General features: G+C 51.4%; 1 long non-coding RNA gene across 2 annotated transcripts in view; it reads right to left on the reverse strand.

Annotated features, from left to right (window-relative positions):
• Positions 1-18,160, reverse strand: part of LOC140411250 (uncharacterized) — a 386,898-nt gene that overhangs the window by 292,681 nt on the left and 76,057 nt on the right. The window lies entirely within an intron of this gene.

Below are 18,160 nucleotides of genomic sequence, written 5' to 3' on the forward strand. Positions count from 1 at the left end.
TTGGGGGACGGGGTGTTGGGGATGGGGGGGGTAGGCCAGGAGGGAGGTCAGGGTAGTGGTAGGCAGGGCTGATGCCAGGGGGGCTGGTGTCAACTTACCCGGTTTAGCTCACCTGGCTAGACAGGTGGTTCCTGATACAGATCAAGGCCAGCAGCATGGGTTCAATCCCCGTACCGGCTGAGGTTATTCATAAAGTCCCGCCTTCTCAACCTTTCCCTTTGCCTGAGGAGTATTGATCCTCAGGTTAAATCACCAACAGCCATCTCTCCCCCTCAAAGGGTCATCTGGGATTCCGGCAACTTTACACTTATAAATTTACCACACACATATCATAGAATTTACAGAGCAGAAGGAGGCCATTCAGCTCATCGAGTCTGCACCGGCTCTTGGAAAGAGCACCCCACTTAAAACCCACGCTTCCACCCCATCCCTGTAACCCAGTAACCCCACCTAATCTTTCTGGACACTCAGGGCAATTTATCATGCCCAATCCACCTAACCTGGGACTGCGTGAGGAAACCGGAGCACCCGGAGGAAACCCACGCAGACACGGGGAGAAAGTGCAAATTCCACACAGACAGTAACCCAGGGTAGAGGGGTCAGTTACTAGGGGGCATAGGTTTAAGGTGCGAGGGGCAAGGTTTAGAGGAGATGTGCGAGGCAAGTTTTTCACACAGAAGGTAATGGGTGCCTGGAACTCGCTGCCGGGTGGAAGCAGGGACGATAGTGACGTCTAAGGGGCATCTTGATAAATACATGAATAGGATGGGAATAGAGGGATGCGGACCCCGGAAGTGTAGAAGATTTTAGTTTAGATGGGCAGCATTGTCTGCGCAGGCTTGGAGGGCTGAAGGGCCTGTTCCTGTGCTGTACTTTTCTTTGTTCTTTGTTCTTTGTTGACCCAAGCTGGGAATCGAACCTGGGGCCCTGGAGCTGTGAAGCAACTGTGCTAACCACTGTGCTACCGGGATGCCCAGTGCATGGGGAGTACACTGCCCGTGACGTGAGAGGAGAGGTTCTTGGGAACCGCACCAAAAATTGAATTGACTTTTGACAGTCCCATCTGCCCGATTACTGAAGGGTCGGGTGAAGGCAGATGGATGGCCTATGTGTCATATGTTTCATGCATATATGTATCATATTTATACGTACCATGGACAGACTGAGGGTGCAATTTGGGCGTGAATAGCGGGGTGTTTCTCGGAGCCTGCAGCGCCAAGAATGACCCTGCTATCAAACAGGACTTTGTTTGTTTTTTGGGCCTTGACGAGGAATGCCCCACCGAGGCTGCACTTACCTTTCTTATAAATGCCACTCCGAGCTCTCAACCCTCTCAGCCACTCCACCCTGGCCTCCGGACCCCCCCAACTTACCTCTTATGTGGTCCCCAGCCCTTCCTCACCCCACCTCTTAAGGGCAGGGCACCCCTGTACCCGAAACCTGACATGGGCAACTTGACACCTGGGCATCTTGGCACTGTGAGCCTGGCACATTGGCAGTGCCACCCATGCACCTCCAGGCTCTGAGTCTCTTGGAAAAAGAAGTCTGACAGATGGCCGAAACAAAGTCTTGAAATAGCGATAGGTTTTGCTACAATGGATACAATGGACACAGAGAGAATGTTTCCTCTTGTGGGGGAAGCTTAAAATTAGAAACCGTCAATATAAGACAGTCACAAAGAAATCCAATAGGGAATTCAGAAGGGCCTTGTTTACCCAGAGAGTGATGAAAATGTGGAACTCACTCCCACGGGGATTGATTGAATCAAATAGTATAGATGTATTGAAGATTAAGCTAAATGACCATGTGAGGAAGAATGGAAGAGAAATTTTCAATGATGGATTTAGATGAGAAAAGATGGGAGGAGACTCGGGTGGAGCATAAACACTGGCATGGACTAATTGGGCTGAATGGCCTGTTTCGGTGCCCATGTACTCCTATGAATGGCCTCCTTCTGTACCGTAACCATTCTCTGGATGGGATTTTCCAGCCCTGCCCACCAGTGGATCTTCTGGTCCCACCAACGGTGACCCCACATGGTGGATTCCCTGGCAGCGGGGCCGGTGAGCTATACAAATGGTCATCGATTGCGGTGGGACCAGAAGATCCCCTCCCCCACCACTGGCCAACGGCTCACCAACTCTGCCATGGGAAAATCTGCCACTGGGGGGTCGGGGAAATTGCACTCATGATTCTGTTTGAGTTGGTTTTGAACCCATGTCATAGAAATTAAGAAGATTCTCCAGTCCCCAACTGCCTGTTTCTCAGCAGCGCCCCATTCACTGGTGGTGGGATTCTATACTCCTGCTGCTTGTAAATGGATATTCCCATTGAAGCCATCCCACGCCGCTGGGAAACCTGCAGGCAGGGGCGAGGTGCTGCTGTGAACAGAGAATCCCAAAGAATTCCCGCTAGTATTTAGCTCAACCCCTATCCTGGCTGTTATCACTTGAACCAGTCAACAGAAGTGAGTTCAACTGTCAAAACAAATCTGTCGCACTGGCTAAACACAGGAAACTAATTAGCAGATTAATCTTATTCTGATATCAAATGGACTATCAATAGTGGGTGGTGAGGAAAGGAATTTCTAAATTCCTGTAACAATCATAACGCTGATATTTAATTTTGGAATATTTATTCATAGCTTTCGTAAAATATATTTTAAGAAAGCTTTGTTCCTGCTCACCAAGGAGATTCATCGGCCAGAATTTTACAGGCAGGAATCAAGAAAGCACCACCGCTGAGACTGAAAGTGGCTCCTGAACCAGCATGGGTAGGCAAGAGGACTGTGGAGGTGATTTTACTAGTGATGGTCAGTTAAGAGATGCTGCTGGGACCACCGTCCTGTTAAGGATCGGAGGATAATGGCCTGCCTCTCACAGCAACTGCAAATGGCCCCAGAACTTGGAGGTTCAGGAAAATCTGCCAGGGTTTCAGGGCGGGATTCTCTCATCCCGCAGCAGAGTGCCCACGCCGTCGTAAACAGCGGCGCATTTTACGACAGTGTGAACAGGCCGATGCCAGGAGTAATTCTGGCCCCTACAGGGGGCCAGCATGGCGCTGGAGCGGTTCGCGCCACTCAAGCTACAGATCCTGGCGCGAACTGTGTGCCGCGGGATCCGTGCATGCGCAGTGGCGCAGGCGCCAGCACGTGCATGCGCGGTGGCCTCCTTCAACGCACCGGCCCCGACGCAACATGGCGCAGGAGTACTGCGGCCGGCACGTGGGAATAGAGGCCGGGGACAGAGAGGCCTGCCAGCCGATGGGTGGGCCCCGATTGCGGGCCAGGCCACATCGGAGGCCCCTCCTCCCCACAGGCCGCCACCCGATCCTTGCACGCAGAGTTCCCGTCGGCTGCGAGCAGGTGTGGACGGCGCCGGCGGGACTCAGCGTTTTAACTGCCCATCGCTCTCTGCGGAGAATTGCATGCCGGCGGCGCGGCGGCGTGGCCGGTCGTGGGGATTCTCCGGCCCGGCCCAGGGCTGGGAGAATCCCGCCCTCAGTTCCTGATCACTGTGCAGCAATTCCCACATGGCTGTGATCACCTCCACATTTGGATAGCGCTGACCATCAAAGCATCTTACACCTGTTGAATGGCACATGACCACTGCCCATGAAACTACCTCAGTAACGAAGCCGCCTCCTTCACAAGAGAGGAGAATAGCAGGAAAAAACTGGAATGTATCTTTTTTAATTAAAGAATCAGTTTTATATACGAAGCAGATGTTACCATCAGACAGGTTTTCATCTGAGGGTTAAGTTTATTGTTATTAAATTACAGGCTGTCTCGAGCTCTCTGTCATCTCTGTGCATTTGACTCATTGATGTCGACGATTGCAGTTGTGTCTGAAAATGTTCTGAATGTTAAATGCAACCTGTCAAAATTCTGGGCTTGGAATTTCCTGTCACTATCATCTTGGCTCCAGTTACCTCTTAACAACGGACTATGATCACTGCTAATTATTTATATTGTACAGAATTTGAAGAAAGAAAGATCGGTCCTCATTCACAAGATGGTGTTATAACTAAGTATGTTAACATTTTTCAAAATCAGAGAATTGTTTTACATTTAAAAGTGTTTGATTTTTATGGCATTGGACTGAACAACTCCTTATAATAAACACAGCGTGGCAGCACGGTGGCGCAGTGGGTTCGCACTGCTGCCTCACTGCATTGAGGTCCCAGGTTCGATCCCGGCTCTGGGTCACTGTCCATGTGGAGTTTGCACATTCTCCCCGTGTCTGCGTGGGTTTCGCCCCCACAACCCAAAGATGTGCAGGGTAGGTGGATTGGCCATGCTAAATTGCCCCTTAATTGGAAAAAATTAATTGGGTACAGTAAAAAAAATTTTTTTTTAAATATATAGCAGGCCTGTGCAAAACAGACCCTAAATCCATGATGTTTGAGAAGGAGGACGTTTAGTTATGCAAAATGTCTAAATTTTGCACAACAGCATATGGTTCAGTGAGATTATTTTAATACCTGACAAGCTTATGTCTATAACTGTCTGAGAGCACAGTTAGCTCTACATTTCAACAATTCCCTTTTAAATAACAAGTAATTATGCTTCTCCTTTAGCCTGAAATTCATATTCCCAATTTAAAACTGTCCAATGTGCTTGCCTTTGAGGTGATCAGACATTGCTTTGATACCTTTGATGTGCCAGAATGAAATCATTCGACTTTAAGAGTAGTTGAGTGGGTGGTGCTAAGGATGACTCCATTCTGGCTGTTGAGTCAGGCAACAGAGGAAAGCGGCATGGGGGCCTTCTCCTGGCCTGCTGCAGTGCTGAGTCTTGAGCCCCTGAAGGGAGACGCAAGCAATGAATTTTCTGATCAGAGGGGGCTGCATGCATGTATTAGACAAGAAAGGTTTACTGTGCTGATCTCCAACTGCCACAAGCCTCATTAATATGTGAATGAATGCATAATGCTGCAAATGAGGCAAATACATGTAATTTGCATAATCTCTGCTCTCGCTAGAAGGAGATAAATGATGTCATGTTGCAGGATCTACATATGTGTAACAATTTGGGAGAAACACTTTAAATTATCTTCATGACGACAAGCATTGGGATTTAATAAAAGACAATTTTGAAATGTATTCATGGGGATCGCGCCCCCCCCCCCCACCTTTGTGGGTAAAAGCAGTGAGGCACTGTCCAGTACTGAATCACCGAGTTGAAACGATGGTGTTCAATTCTTTGTCTGCGTTGAGTCAGCTGATCTCAACCACAGCGATTGCAGTGTGACAATTTGCCTCAGCATTCCCCGGCTGAGGAAAGGATAATCAGGCAGCTTTCCTGCTCCTGATCATTACCCAGTGATTTGCGCTGACAGAATGAATGCTTGGTGACTTTGGTTACTGAAAGAAGGGGAGGAAGAGAGACATTGAAAAAACATGTATGTTTAAAATGTATGTACATTTTAGGATTTTGTACCATTTTCTCACCCTATTGAACAGGAATGGCACAGCAGTTAGACCGAGCAAACTCCTGGAAATACAAGGGCCTGCTTGTGTGTTGTTTTCCCCCTATGACTTGTTCCCAGCAGAAGAAGTAACTCAATCCAGCAGTAAAAATGGGTAAACATTAAATTACAAAGCACTAGAGAAAAAAAGATCACAAATCATTTGTTATCCCAGACTAAAAGAAGAAAACATTCTTTTATCTGAAATAGTGTGGTAAATGGTTTAGTCCCGGGGATTGTGTCAACATGCACACTTGGATGGGATTTCTGTCAACAATTAGTTTGATTTGCTCAGGATCACCTTTGCATGAAGCTGATTCCAATTAAATCACCAAAGCTGCAGTTTTCAATGCAGGATCCCTGCAGTGTACCCCACTTACATCAGATAACACCTCCTTATTATTCAAAATCATAGTCTGGGAATGGAGATATGAATATCTGCTCTTTCTTATGTGGCTGAGCAGCCCACGTTACAGCGAACAGCTCTTCCTATTTTCTCCACAGTTTTAATTACAAACTAATCATGGAAAGACAGGACAAAGGAAATTCCCCTCAGGGCACATTACGAATTTTGGAGGTACAGGTAAGGGAATTCAACAGCTTCCGACACTCATGAAGTTCTTTTTATTCGTTCCTAGGATATGGGCGTCACTGGCTAGGCCAGCATTTATTGCCCATCCCTAATTGCCCTTGAGAAAGTGGTAGTGAGCTGCCTTCTGGAACCACAGCAGTCCTTGAGTGGTAGGTACACCCACAGTGCTGTTAGGGAGGGAGTTCCAGGATTTTTACCCAGCGACTGTGAAGGAACGGCCATATATTTCCAAGTCAGGAAGGTGCAGCATGGTAGCACAAGTGGATAGCACTGTGGCTTCACAGCGCTAGCATCCCAGGTTCGATTCCCCGCTGGGTCACTGTCTGTATGGAGTCTGCACGTTCTTCCCGTGTCTGCGTGGGTTTCCTCCGGTTTCCTCCCAGCCCAAAGATGTGCAGGTTAGGTGGATTGGCTATGATAAATTGCCCTTTGTGACCAAAAAGGTTAGGAGGGGTTATTGGGTTGCGGGGATAGGATGGAAGTGAGGGCTGGGGTGGGTCGGTGCAGACTCGATGTGCCGAATGGCCTCCTTCTGCACTGTATGTTCTATGTTCTGTGTGAGTGACTTGAAGGGGAACTTGCAGGTGGTGGTGTTGCCAGGTATCTGCTGCCCTTCTGAGTGGTAGAGGTTGTGGGTTTTGAAGGTGCCGTTTCAGGGGCCTTGCTGCAGTGCATCTTGTATATGGTACACACAGCTGCCACTGTGCGTCGGTGATGGAGAGAGTGGGATGGTGGATGCGGTGTCAATCAAATGGGATGTCAAGCTTCTTGAGTGTTGTTGGCGATGCATTCATCCAGGCAAGTGGAAAGTATTTCATCACACTCCTGACTACTGCCTTGTCGATGGTGGACAGACTTTGGGTGGTCAGGAGGTGAGTTACTCCCTGCAGAATCCCTAGCCTCTGACCTGCTCTGGGAGCCACAGTTTTAGTATGGCTAGTCCAGTTCAGTTTCTGGCCAATGGTAAGTTGTCAGGATGTTGATAGTGGGGGATTCAGCGATGGTAATGCCATTGAATGTCAAGGGGAGATGTTTAGATTCTCTCTTGGTGAAGCTTTTTTTAAATTAGTTTAGAGTACCCAATTATTTTTCTTTTCCATTAAGGGGCAATTTAGCATGGCCAATCCACCTACCCTGCACATGGGTTGTGGGGGAGAATGTGCAAACTCCACACGGACAGTGACCCAGGGCCGCGGATTCGAACCTGGCTCCTCAGTGCCGTAGTCCCAGTGCTAACCATTGCACCACATGCCGCCCCTGTCTTTTGTTGATGATTGACGTTGCCTGGCACTTGGGTGGCGCAAATTTTCCTGATCACTTAACAGCCTAGTTCCATCTGGTGGTAGATGTATGGAAGTGCATGTGTGACTATCAGACTGGTATTCCCAAATAAGGGGCGGGATTCTCCGAGCCCCCTCCGGGTCGGAGAATCTCCGGGGGCCGGCGTGAATCCCGCCCCCCCTGTCTCCCGAAGTCTCCGAACGCTGAAAGGTCTGTGAGGCGTCAATCGTGCCGCCCGCCTCGGAGAATGGTGGGGGCCGGCGCGACGCTATGGACCCCGGGGCTGCCAGTATTCTCTCGGCCGGATGGGCTGAAGTCAAAACACCTATATAACGGCGTCAACCAGTGCTGATAGTTGACGCCGTACAGTGTGGAGGTAGGTCACGGTGTGGGGGGTGGACGCAGGAGAAGTGATGGCGTGGCTGCAGTCTGTGTGTGTGGGGGAGGGGTGTGTGGGGGGGGGGGGCTGTGGGGGGGGGGGGCTGTGGGGGGGGGCTGTGGAGTGAGTGCCGGGGAGGGGGGGGTGAGTGCGTGTGCCGGGGAGGGGGGAGAGAGTGAGTGCCGGGGAGGGGGGGAGAGTTCCGGGGAGGGGGGGAGAGTGCCGGGGAGGGGGGAAGAGTGCCGGGGAGGGGGGGTGAGTGCCGGGGAGGGGGGGAGAGAGTGAGTGCCGGGGAGGGAGGGAGAGTGCCGGGGGGGGGGTTGAGTGCCGGGGAGGGGGGGTGAGTGCGAGTGCTGGGGAGGGGGGGGGGGAGTGCCGGGGAGGGGGGTGAGCGCAAGGGAGGTTGTCCGTCTGGCCAGATGCCATCCTCCAACAGTCGTGCCCATGCAGCCCATGGCACCTGGCTGCGGGGGAGGGGGGGGGGGGAGGGCAAGGCCAATGATGACATGTTGACATACCCCCCCCCCCCCCCCCCCCACCCCTCCGCAGGCCATCATGTTTTCTGATCAGCCAGCGCTGTTCACCGCCATGGCAGCAGCCACTATTCTACATATTGCCCTGGAGGAGGAGGAGCGTGCCAGAGAGTCGGTGCAGGTTGCCGCCGAGGTGCTTGCCGCAGAGGAGCAGGCGGCAACCGCCCAGGCTGCAGGGCCACCTGCCCGACAGGGCGAGGAGGGGGAGGAGGATGTTGTGTCGCCATGACAACGGAGACGCCCAAGGAGGCCCCGTTCGTCGAACCATGACCTCACGGATCGGGCATGCAGCAGGAGACTTCGGATGAGCCAGGAAACCGTGGCATACATCTGCCACCTGCTGGCACACCTGGCACCGCGTGGCACTCGGGGAGGACACCCTCTCCCCGTGTCCGTCAAGGTTACGGTGGCCCTGAACCTTTATGCCACGGGGTCAATCCAGTCGCCGAGTAGGGACCTGTCCGGCATATCGCAGACATCGGTGCACCGGTGCATCCGGGCAGTGACAGACGCCCTATATGCCATTGCGGACCGCTACATCCGCTTCCCTGTGGACCGGGCCAGCCAGGATGCCCGGGCCGTGGGGTTCTCTGCCGTGGCCGGTTTTCCCATGGTCCACGGTTCGATCGATGGGATGCACGTCGCCGTGCAGCCACCTGCAGATAACAGGGCCGTGTTCACCAATAGGAAGGGGACCTATTCCATGAACATCCAGGTGGTCTGCGACCACCGCATGATTATCCTACACGTCTGCGCCCGTTACCCGGGAAGTGTTCATGACTCATCCGTGTTGTCGGGGTCTTACATCCCCGGCATGTTCGAGGGACGCCACCCACGGCTGAGGGGCTGGTTGCTGGGCGACAGGGTCTTCCCGTTGCAGTCGTTGCTGATGACGTCTATACGGAGGACACAGAGTGATGTGGAGAACAGCTACAATGATGCCCAGGCAGCGACAAGAGGTGTGATAGTTTTGCCCCCACAACCCAAAGATGTGCAGGTAGGTGGATTGGCCATGCTAAATTGCCCATTAATTGGAAAAAATGAATTGGATACTCTAAAATTAAAAAAAAGAACTGGAGGTGGACTCCTGCGATTCCTGCCCTCTGACACGGGATCCCTTTGGCGGCCGTTTCCTGGGGCATCCTGGCCTAGATGGGCCAGGCTGCGGCCCGGGCGACTGGGATGGCGAGCTGCCAGACTGTCCTGCCCGTTACCCACCCAATGCACCTGGGACGGAAGGGGGGGAGTCTGAGGTGCTGCAGTGTTCCGGGGCCTCCCCTACAGGGGGACCCGGGACAGGCTCCAGCACCTCCTCCTCCCTCGGGGTGCCCGATGGCCCCCGGGCCTCTACATGGGTCGGGGGTGCGAATGGACCGGCCATCCGACACCCCCCACCCCCGACACCTGGCGCTGCCAGTCCTGGAGGCCCGTGCTGGTATCGACAAGGGTCTGCGGGTTTGCAGCCATGGAGCTCAGGGAGTTGCCCATCCCTGTCTGTGACCGTGCGACACTGGCTAACACATGGGCAATGGCGCCGATGCCCTCAGCGATGGCCTGCTGAGACTAGACCATGGCCTGCAGAGACTGCCCCATGGCCTGCTGAGACTGGGCCACGGCGTTGAACGCCTCTGCCATCTACCGCTGGCTCTGGCTCATGGATTCCTGTGAGAGGGCAGCCATGTCCTGGGCCACAGTCGCTGCCTGCACGGAAAGCCCTCGGCCTCGCATGCTGCTCCCCATGTCTGACACCGTCACACCCATTGCCTCCACCGCGGACGACACCCGTGCAGTTTCGGCCTGGGTGGCACGCATGACCGGCACCACTCCCAGCCCCTGGACGCGGGTGGACTCCTCCACCTGCATCTGCAGCCGCTGCAAGCCGCCCATCACCCTCTTCGATCGTCCCTGGTTCAGTGGCTGCATCGGGTCTATGGGTGGGTGTGGTAAATGCAGGAACCCGGGACCCGCCTGGGCAGCAAATGTTTGCTTACACCAGGATGCCCTCCTACCTCCCGGCCCCTCTGCTGCTCCTACCTCCACCTGCTGTACCGGGACGGCTGTGTTGTGCGCACCAGCGAGTGTACCAGACGCCTCATCACTAAAGTGCCCAACCGAGGTGAGTGTCTCTGCGATGGTGGAGGGTGTTGGAGACAGCAGTGGCATTGTGTCGTGAGCATCATCCGACCCAGAGTCCATGGTCCCCTGGGGTGGTGGTTCCTGCCCACCCGTCCACTGTGTGTCAGTGTCCTGTATTTCAGTGTCATGTGTGTCGGTGTCCTGGGTAGGGCTGTCCTGGGTAGTGGTGTCCTGGGTAGTGGTGTCCTGGGTAGTGGTGTCCTGGGTAGGGCTGTCCTGGGTAGGGGTGTCCTGGGTAGGGGTGTCCTGGGTAGGGCTGTCCTGGGTAGTGGTGTCCTGGGTAGTGATGTCCTGGGTAGTGGTGTCCTGGGTAGTGGTGTCCTGGGTAGGGCTATCCTGGGTAGTGGTGTCCTGGGTAGGGGAGTCCTGGGTAGCGGTGTCCTGGGTAGTGGTGTCCTGGGTAGTGGTGTCCTGAGTAGTGATGTCCTGGGTAGGGCTGTCCTGGGTAGTGGTGTCCTGGGTAGGGGAGTCCTGGGTAGCGGTGTCCTGGGTAGTGGTGTCCTGAGTAGTGATGTCCTGGGTAGCGGTGTCCTGGGTAGTGGTGTCCTGGGTAGGGCTATCCTGGGTAGTGGTGTCCTGGGTAGGGCTGTCCTGGGTAGGGCTGTCCTGGGTAGTGGTGTCCTGGTTCGACTGCGACGGGGGCCTGTGGCTGCCCACCTCATCGCTGGGTGTCATACGCCTGCGTCGCCGCACCCGTACGAGACGGGGGCGTCGTCTCCCTTTTGCTCCGGGTCTCTCACTCTCTCGTGGCCACCCTGGGGTGGCCTACGGGCGTCGCATGCCAGAGGGGTGGGGTCTCTCCCTCTCTCGTGGCTGCCCTGGGGCGACCTGTGGGCAGTCGGCATCCGCGGGGCTGGGTGCCTCGACGTTTGGTCCTGCAATACACAATACAGCATGCATGGTTAGACACGCAGGCGGTGATCGGGGGATATGGGGGAGGGGGGATAGGGGGAGGGGGATATGGGGGAGGGGGGATATGGGGAGGGGGATAGGGGGATATGGGGGAGGGGGCATATGGGGAGGGGGATATGGGGAGGGGGGATATGGGGAGGGGATATGGGGAGGGGGGATATGGGGGAGTGGGGATTATGGAGGAGGGGTTATGGGGGATATGGGGGAGGGGGGATATGGGAGGGGGATATGGGGAGGGGGGTATGGGGGATATGGGGAGGGTGGATATGAGGGATATGGGAGGGGGATATGGGGAGGGGGGATATGGGGGAGGGGGGATATGGGGCAGGGGGATATGGGGAGGGGGGATATGGGGAGGGGGGATAAGGGGAGGGGAGATATGGGGAGGGGGATATGGGGAGGGGGATATGGGGGAGGGGGTATATGGGGAGGGCGGACATGGGGAGGGGGATATGGGGGAGGGGGGATATAGGGAGGGGGATATGGGGAGGGGGGATATGGGGGAGGGCGGATATGGGGAGGGGGATATGGGGCAGGGGGGATATGGGGTGGATATGGGGAGGGGGGATATGGGGAGGGTGGATATGGGGAGGGGGATATGGGGAGGGGCGATATGGGGAGGGGCGATATGGGGGAAGAGGGACGGGCCGTGGGTGGGTCACCTGCCGGTGGGCCCCCGACCTCTGCATCGGCAACCTCCCGGTCCTTAGGTCCACCTGCCAGTTCCAGGTCCCTTTCCTCATGAACTGGGCCCTCTCCAGTCCTCTCGTCAGCTGGGCCCCCTCCAGTCCTCTTAAGTCCCTGTTGTTGTGTGCGCGCTTCTCCTGTGGGGGGTGGGCAGGGGGGGCCGCGTCTTTTGTGCTGTGACGCTGCGCAGCGTTGATGACGCCGCGCGAATGGCGTCACGCCACTGCTAGCCCATTCGGGCCCGGAGACTTTGTGCTGTTTAGGGGGGGCCGTTTGGGGGGGCAGTGATCTGCGCCGTTTTTGGAGCCGGATCCCAGCCGTCGCACCGGTTTTCGGAGAATCCCGCCCAAGGTGTGTGTGCCAGGAAATAAAGAAATATAGCACATATATGATTCAGCCCATCATGTATGTTACGGCTAAAAAATCTGCTGTCCAGCCGCATCTCACTTCCCAGCTTTTGTAGGTTCTGGCACTTCAATTACATTTCCAAAATGTTGTGAGGGTCCTTTTCGGCCAATGTGCTTCAAAACACTAAACTTTAAATTAAACCATTTCTCCTCAACCCTCCGCTAATTCATCTACTAATTACTCTACATTTGTGCCCCCTCCACTGCGCATGCGTGGGGATGCCGCTTCCGCGCACGCGTCGCCCGGCGAAGTCCTTTCGGCGCCGGCTGGCGTGGCGCCAAAGGCCTTTCCCGCCAGCCGGCGGGGCGGATATCACTCCGCCCCGAGCCTAGCCCCTCAAGGTGAGGGCTTGGCCCCTAAAGGTGCGGAGAATTCCGCCACTCCATTACGCCGGATTCCCCCGCCCCGCCGGATAGGGGAGAATCCCGGCCCATTTCTTTGTTCCAAAGAAAATAACCCCAACCTGGTTGGTGCAAGACCAGGACATAAGAGTTGAAAAGCTGACTCAGAGGAATCTGAAACTATCCCATATTCTGTGTGTGTGTGAGTGCTGAGCAAGTCACAGTTCTTCAGTATTGAACAGCCTGCTGTGTGAGCCCTTGGTGGAATTAGAGAAAGTTGGCAGTAGCCTTTGGTGGAGCATAGCAAGTTTATTATTGATATCACTTTCCGCTTGTTTCTTCCTGCTATATTCGTTCTAACAATAATAATCTTTATTAGTGTCACAAGTAGGCTTATATTAACACTGCAATTAAATTACTGTGAAAATCCCCTAGTCGCCCTACTCCGGCTCCTGTTCGGGACTTGTGGGAGGAAACCGGAGTACCTGGAGGAAACGCATACAGACACCTCACAGCCAGTGACCCAAGCCGGGAATCGAACCCGGGTCCCTAGCGCTGTAAATCAACAGTGCTAACCACTGTGCTACCTGCCCCAACTAATACTAATTCAATTGGTTATTGGACATCATGGTCAATACAACATACAAATTACCATAAATGTATAATGCACAACTATGTCTAATATGTAACACTTCTCTTGCCCCCAACTATAATTTTGGATAATTAGTTTCAGCACAAATTTCATATGACTCTTAAAACTATTAACATAAAGTACCCAGCCAAGGGATAGAAATGAAGGGGCACAGATAAAAAAGGGATTATTATGTTCTATGGGACGAGAAAGAACCAAAAAGGATTAAAGAATGCTGATGCTGACAGGATTTACTAAATGACGTATTAACCCGACAAGCACACTTTGCTTAGTGAATCTGATGATTCTGAAACAGAAGGGCCAGAATTCTCCGGTCTTTGCAATTCACTTTTCCTGCTGACAGCGCACCCTTGCCAGCGTGTTTCCCAGTGGCATGGGGTGGATACAATGGGAAATCCCATTGACAAGCGGTGGGAAGAGAGAACCCCGCCACCAGTGAACAGCACGCGGCCAAGACACATGCAGCTGGGGGACCGGAGAACCCATTCCACGTTTCTAAAAATCATTCTTTCCCTTGCAGTGTATTTGCATCACACTTTACAAAGCCTCTCGCATTGACACCATATTCACAAATGCTGCACGGTCACTTTCTGATAGTTTCATCTTACCATTCGCAAGCTTTCTGCAAATTTGTTTTCATTTGTGTATCTGATTTCAAATAAACCTTCCCCCAGGCATTTGAATTTTGGGGGTGGGGGAGGATTTACAGTATTACAGCCTTGAGCTTGTGCATTGAAATCCTGGAACATTTTAATTATCTGTGTCTGCAGGGTGGTTTTTCCTGTTGGGAGGAAGAATATAATTCTCCTTTTAGCTGTGACTGGAATGGAGAATGCAGCATATTTCTCATTTTCCTCTATTTTTAAGCAAATCCCTCCAATAACCCCAGTGTCTATGATTTTGCTTTGCTTTAACAACCAGTGGAAATAAAGGTTTGACAAAACCGCTGTTCCCTGGAACACTGTTGATGTTGGTATTAGTCTGAAGTCGGAATCGAGTCTGAATGGAGAATTGCTTTGCTTCCTTTCTCAAAAAGCACTGATCACCCACAAACAAAATGACTGTCTTCCTGTCCATGGTATCTGTCAGCAAAAATAGTTGCTCCAACATGCACAATCTGTGGAAATTCATTAACATATTTAAATTATAATTTCCATCATTGCCATCCATTTCAAATTGTGGCTGGTGGCAGAGAAATAGTCATTGCCCCATTAATAACGTGGGCCTTTCCTGTCAGGTCTTTGACAATTCGCTTTGAGTCACATTCCTTCTGCCTCTCTTCAATTCTCATTTTACAAGGCACTCATCACTTCCCATACGCTTTCAACTGAAGTCACAAGTGCAAATGGAACACACCACAACTTAATATTACAGTAAACATACATACAATATATAATATAAAACTGATACACATGCATAAAAATGTTCAATACAATTTAACAAAATGACTAGGATTTACTCTCAAAGGTTTGACACCATCACAAGGTTAATGGCATTTTGGTACTGCAGGTAACAGAGTTAAAAAACAAATCGTCTTTTTTCAAGAGTGAGGTGAGCCACCATTACTGAATTAAAGAATAGTCTTAGTTCTTGAGCAAAGTGCAGCTCTGAACAATGATATTTAACTCCAATCAAGACATTGTTGCATTTTTAAAGTGAATGAAGATCTAACTAGTCTAAAGAGAAAGAAAAACTTGAACAAGGATAAAAGGTTGATTAAATTTTGTAATCTATAGTCCTGTGAATGTAGCCCTAGTGCCTGATTTGTTGGATGATCAGCCTGTGAACCTTCTTATGAGTGTTATGAACTATTGTACCAAGCTTTTCGCCACAGTTCTGTTCCTTGTAAGGTGTACGTGTGCTTAATTTTGACCCTGCCCTATGCAGAGCAATGTCCTTATCCAAGAATACATGGATTCCCTCACAGTGTCTGACGATATGTTCTGATTTCCTACCAGATTCCCAGCTCAAAGCATTCATTTTTTTTAAAATGTTTTTTATTGGGTTTTTGAACAAAGTATATTTACTGTTATGTACACAGAATAAAATATATATATAGAAGAGAAGAGCACACACAAACATACCAAAAAATAAAAAATAAATAAATAAAATAACTGGTAGGGTATTATGCACCAGCTCAACAGCAGCAACTCTGTACAATTGGCAATATTATTTTTAACACGTAAGTAGGCATCTGTTTGTGGGGGTGAGGTGGGGGTGTGGGGAGTGGGGGGGGAGGGGGGGGGTTACTGGGGAGGTACATATACATTTGGGTGCCAGAGAAACAATTACAGAGGGCAATACGCGAATGGATCTGGTGTTGGTGTTGTCACTTTCTTCTCCCGGACAGATTTCGCTGCCATTGCGTCTCACGTTCACCTCCGCTTCAACTGTTCGTCCCGTCTTTCGCCCGGATTTTCCTTGCTCTCTGTTCCGTAGATGCCAAGTTTGTTATCGATTCCCATGCCCTCCTCCCGGCTACCATTCCCCTGCCTCCCCCCCACTTCTCTGGTTCCCCTCTATTGTTCCCTGTCTCCTCACTCTTCCCCCCCTACTCCCCCACTTATGCCCCCTTCCCCCCTCCTCTTCTCCTGTGGTTCGTCTTTCTTTTCTCTAAGGTTTAGCTGTTCCCCCCCCCCCCCCTCCCCCGGTCTATCCCTCCCTCTCATGCCTTTGCTACTTTCCCCTGACTCTTGGCTACCTGGCTATTCTTCTGCTTGTTCGTTGGCCACAAACAGGTCCCGGAACAATTGGGTGAATGGCTCCCACGTTCTGTGGAAGCCGTTGTCTGACCCTCGGATGGCGAATTTGATTTTCTCCATTTGGAGAGATTCCGAGAGGTCGGACAGCCAGTCTGCAGTTTTGGATGGTGCTGCTGACCGCCAGCCGAACAGGATTCTACGGCGGGCGATCAGGGAGGCAAAGGCAAGGGTGTCCGCCCTCCTCCCCAGGAATAGATCTGGCTGGTCTGAAACCCCGAAGACCGCCACTTTCGGGCATGGCTCCACCCTCATCCCCACCACTTTGGACATTGCCTCGAAGAAGGCTGTCCAGTACCCCGCAAATCTGGAGCAAGGCTCAAAGCATTCATGATAGTTCTACTTGGAATGAAAAATAACCAAGTATTTTGTGTCATCTAAATTGCCTTTCCTTACAAGTCACTGATCTGAAATGTTAACTCTCTTTCTCTCTCCACATATGCTACCGGACCTCAGTATTTCCAACATTTTCTGGTTTTTTTCAGGTTCCCAGCATCTGTCTTAATTTGCTTTTCCCTTTAAACTGCACTTAATACACCCAACAAACTGAAAGATTCATAAACCCATAAGACATAGGAGCAGAATTAGGCCACTCGGCCCATCGAGTCTGCTCCGCCATTCAATCATGGCTGATATTTTCTCATCCCCATTCTTCCGCCTTCAACCCATAACCCCTGATCCCCTTATTAATCATGAACCTATCTATCTCTGTCTGAAAGACACTCAGTGATTTGGTCTCCACAGCCTTCTGCGGCAAAGAGTTCCACAGATTAACCACTCTCTGGATGAAGAAATTCCTCCTCATCTGTTTCAAAAGGACGGCACGTGGCACAGTGGTTAGCAATATTGCCTACGGCGCTGAGGGCCCAGGTTCGAATCCCGGCCCACTGTCCATGTGGAGTTTGCACATTCTCCTCGTGTCTGCATGGGTTTCACCCCCACAGCCCAAAGATGTGCAGGCTAGGTGGATTGGCCAGGCTAAATTGGCCCTTAATTGGAAAAACAAACAGTTGGGTACTCTAAATTTTTTTTTTTTAATTCTCTGTTTTAAACGATCGTCCCTTTAATCTGAGATTGTGTCCTCTGGTACTAGTCTTTCCTACAAGTGGAAACATCCTCTCCACATCCAATCTATCTAGGCCTCGCAGTATCTTATAAGTTTCAATAAGATCCCCCCTCATCCTTCTAAACTCTGAGTACAACCTCAGAGTCCTCAACCATTCCTAATACAACAAGCTCTTCATTCAAGGTATCATTCTTGTGAACCTCCTCTGGACTCTTTCCAAGGCCAGCACATCCTTCCTTAGATATGGGGCTCAAAACTGCTCACAACACAACAAATGCGGTCTGACCAGAGCCTTATATAGCTTCAGAAGTACATCCCTGCTCTTATATTCTAGCTCTTTCGACATGAATGCTAAAATTGCATTTGCCTTCCTAACTGCTGACTGAACCTGCACGTTAACATTAAGAGAATCGTGAACAAGGACTCCCAAGTCCCTTTGTGCTTCTGATTTCCTAATCATTTCCCCATTTAGAAAATAGTCCATGACTCCATTTCTCCTTCCAAAGTGTATAACCTCACACTTTTCCACATTCTATTCCATCTGCCACTTCTTTGCCCACTTTACTAGCCTGTAGCCTGTCCACGTCCATCTGCAGCCCCTCTGCTTCCTCAATAATACCTGTCCCTCTACAGATCTTTGTATCACCTGCAAACTTAGCAACAGTACCTTCAGTTCATTGTTCCAGATCATTAATGTATATTGTGAAAAGTTGTGGCCCCAGCACATACCCCTGAGGCACACCACTAGTCACCGGCTGCAATCCTGAAATGGTATCCTGATTGAATTTTGTGAAGATGTACTCCAGAGGCTTTTTAAGTTGAACAAATGAACGTTATTTACAGGGTTGCTTCAATAGCTGTATTGCTATTCGAGCTAGACCATAGTACTCTTTCTAACCAGGAAAACTCCTCCCCGTTGAAACATTCCTTGCACTAGAAGCTGATT

The sequence above is a fragment of the Scyliorhinus torazame genome, chromosome 1 (genome assembly GCF_047496885.1).
Source record: "Scyliorhinus torazame isolate Kashiwa2021f chromosome 1, sScyTor2.1, whole genome shotgun sequence".
NCBI classification, from domain to species: domain Eukaryota; kingdom Metazoa; phylum Chordata; class Chondrichthyes; order Carcharhiniformes; family Scyliorhinidae; genus Scyliorhinus; species Scyliorhinus torazame.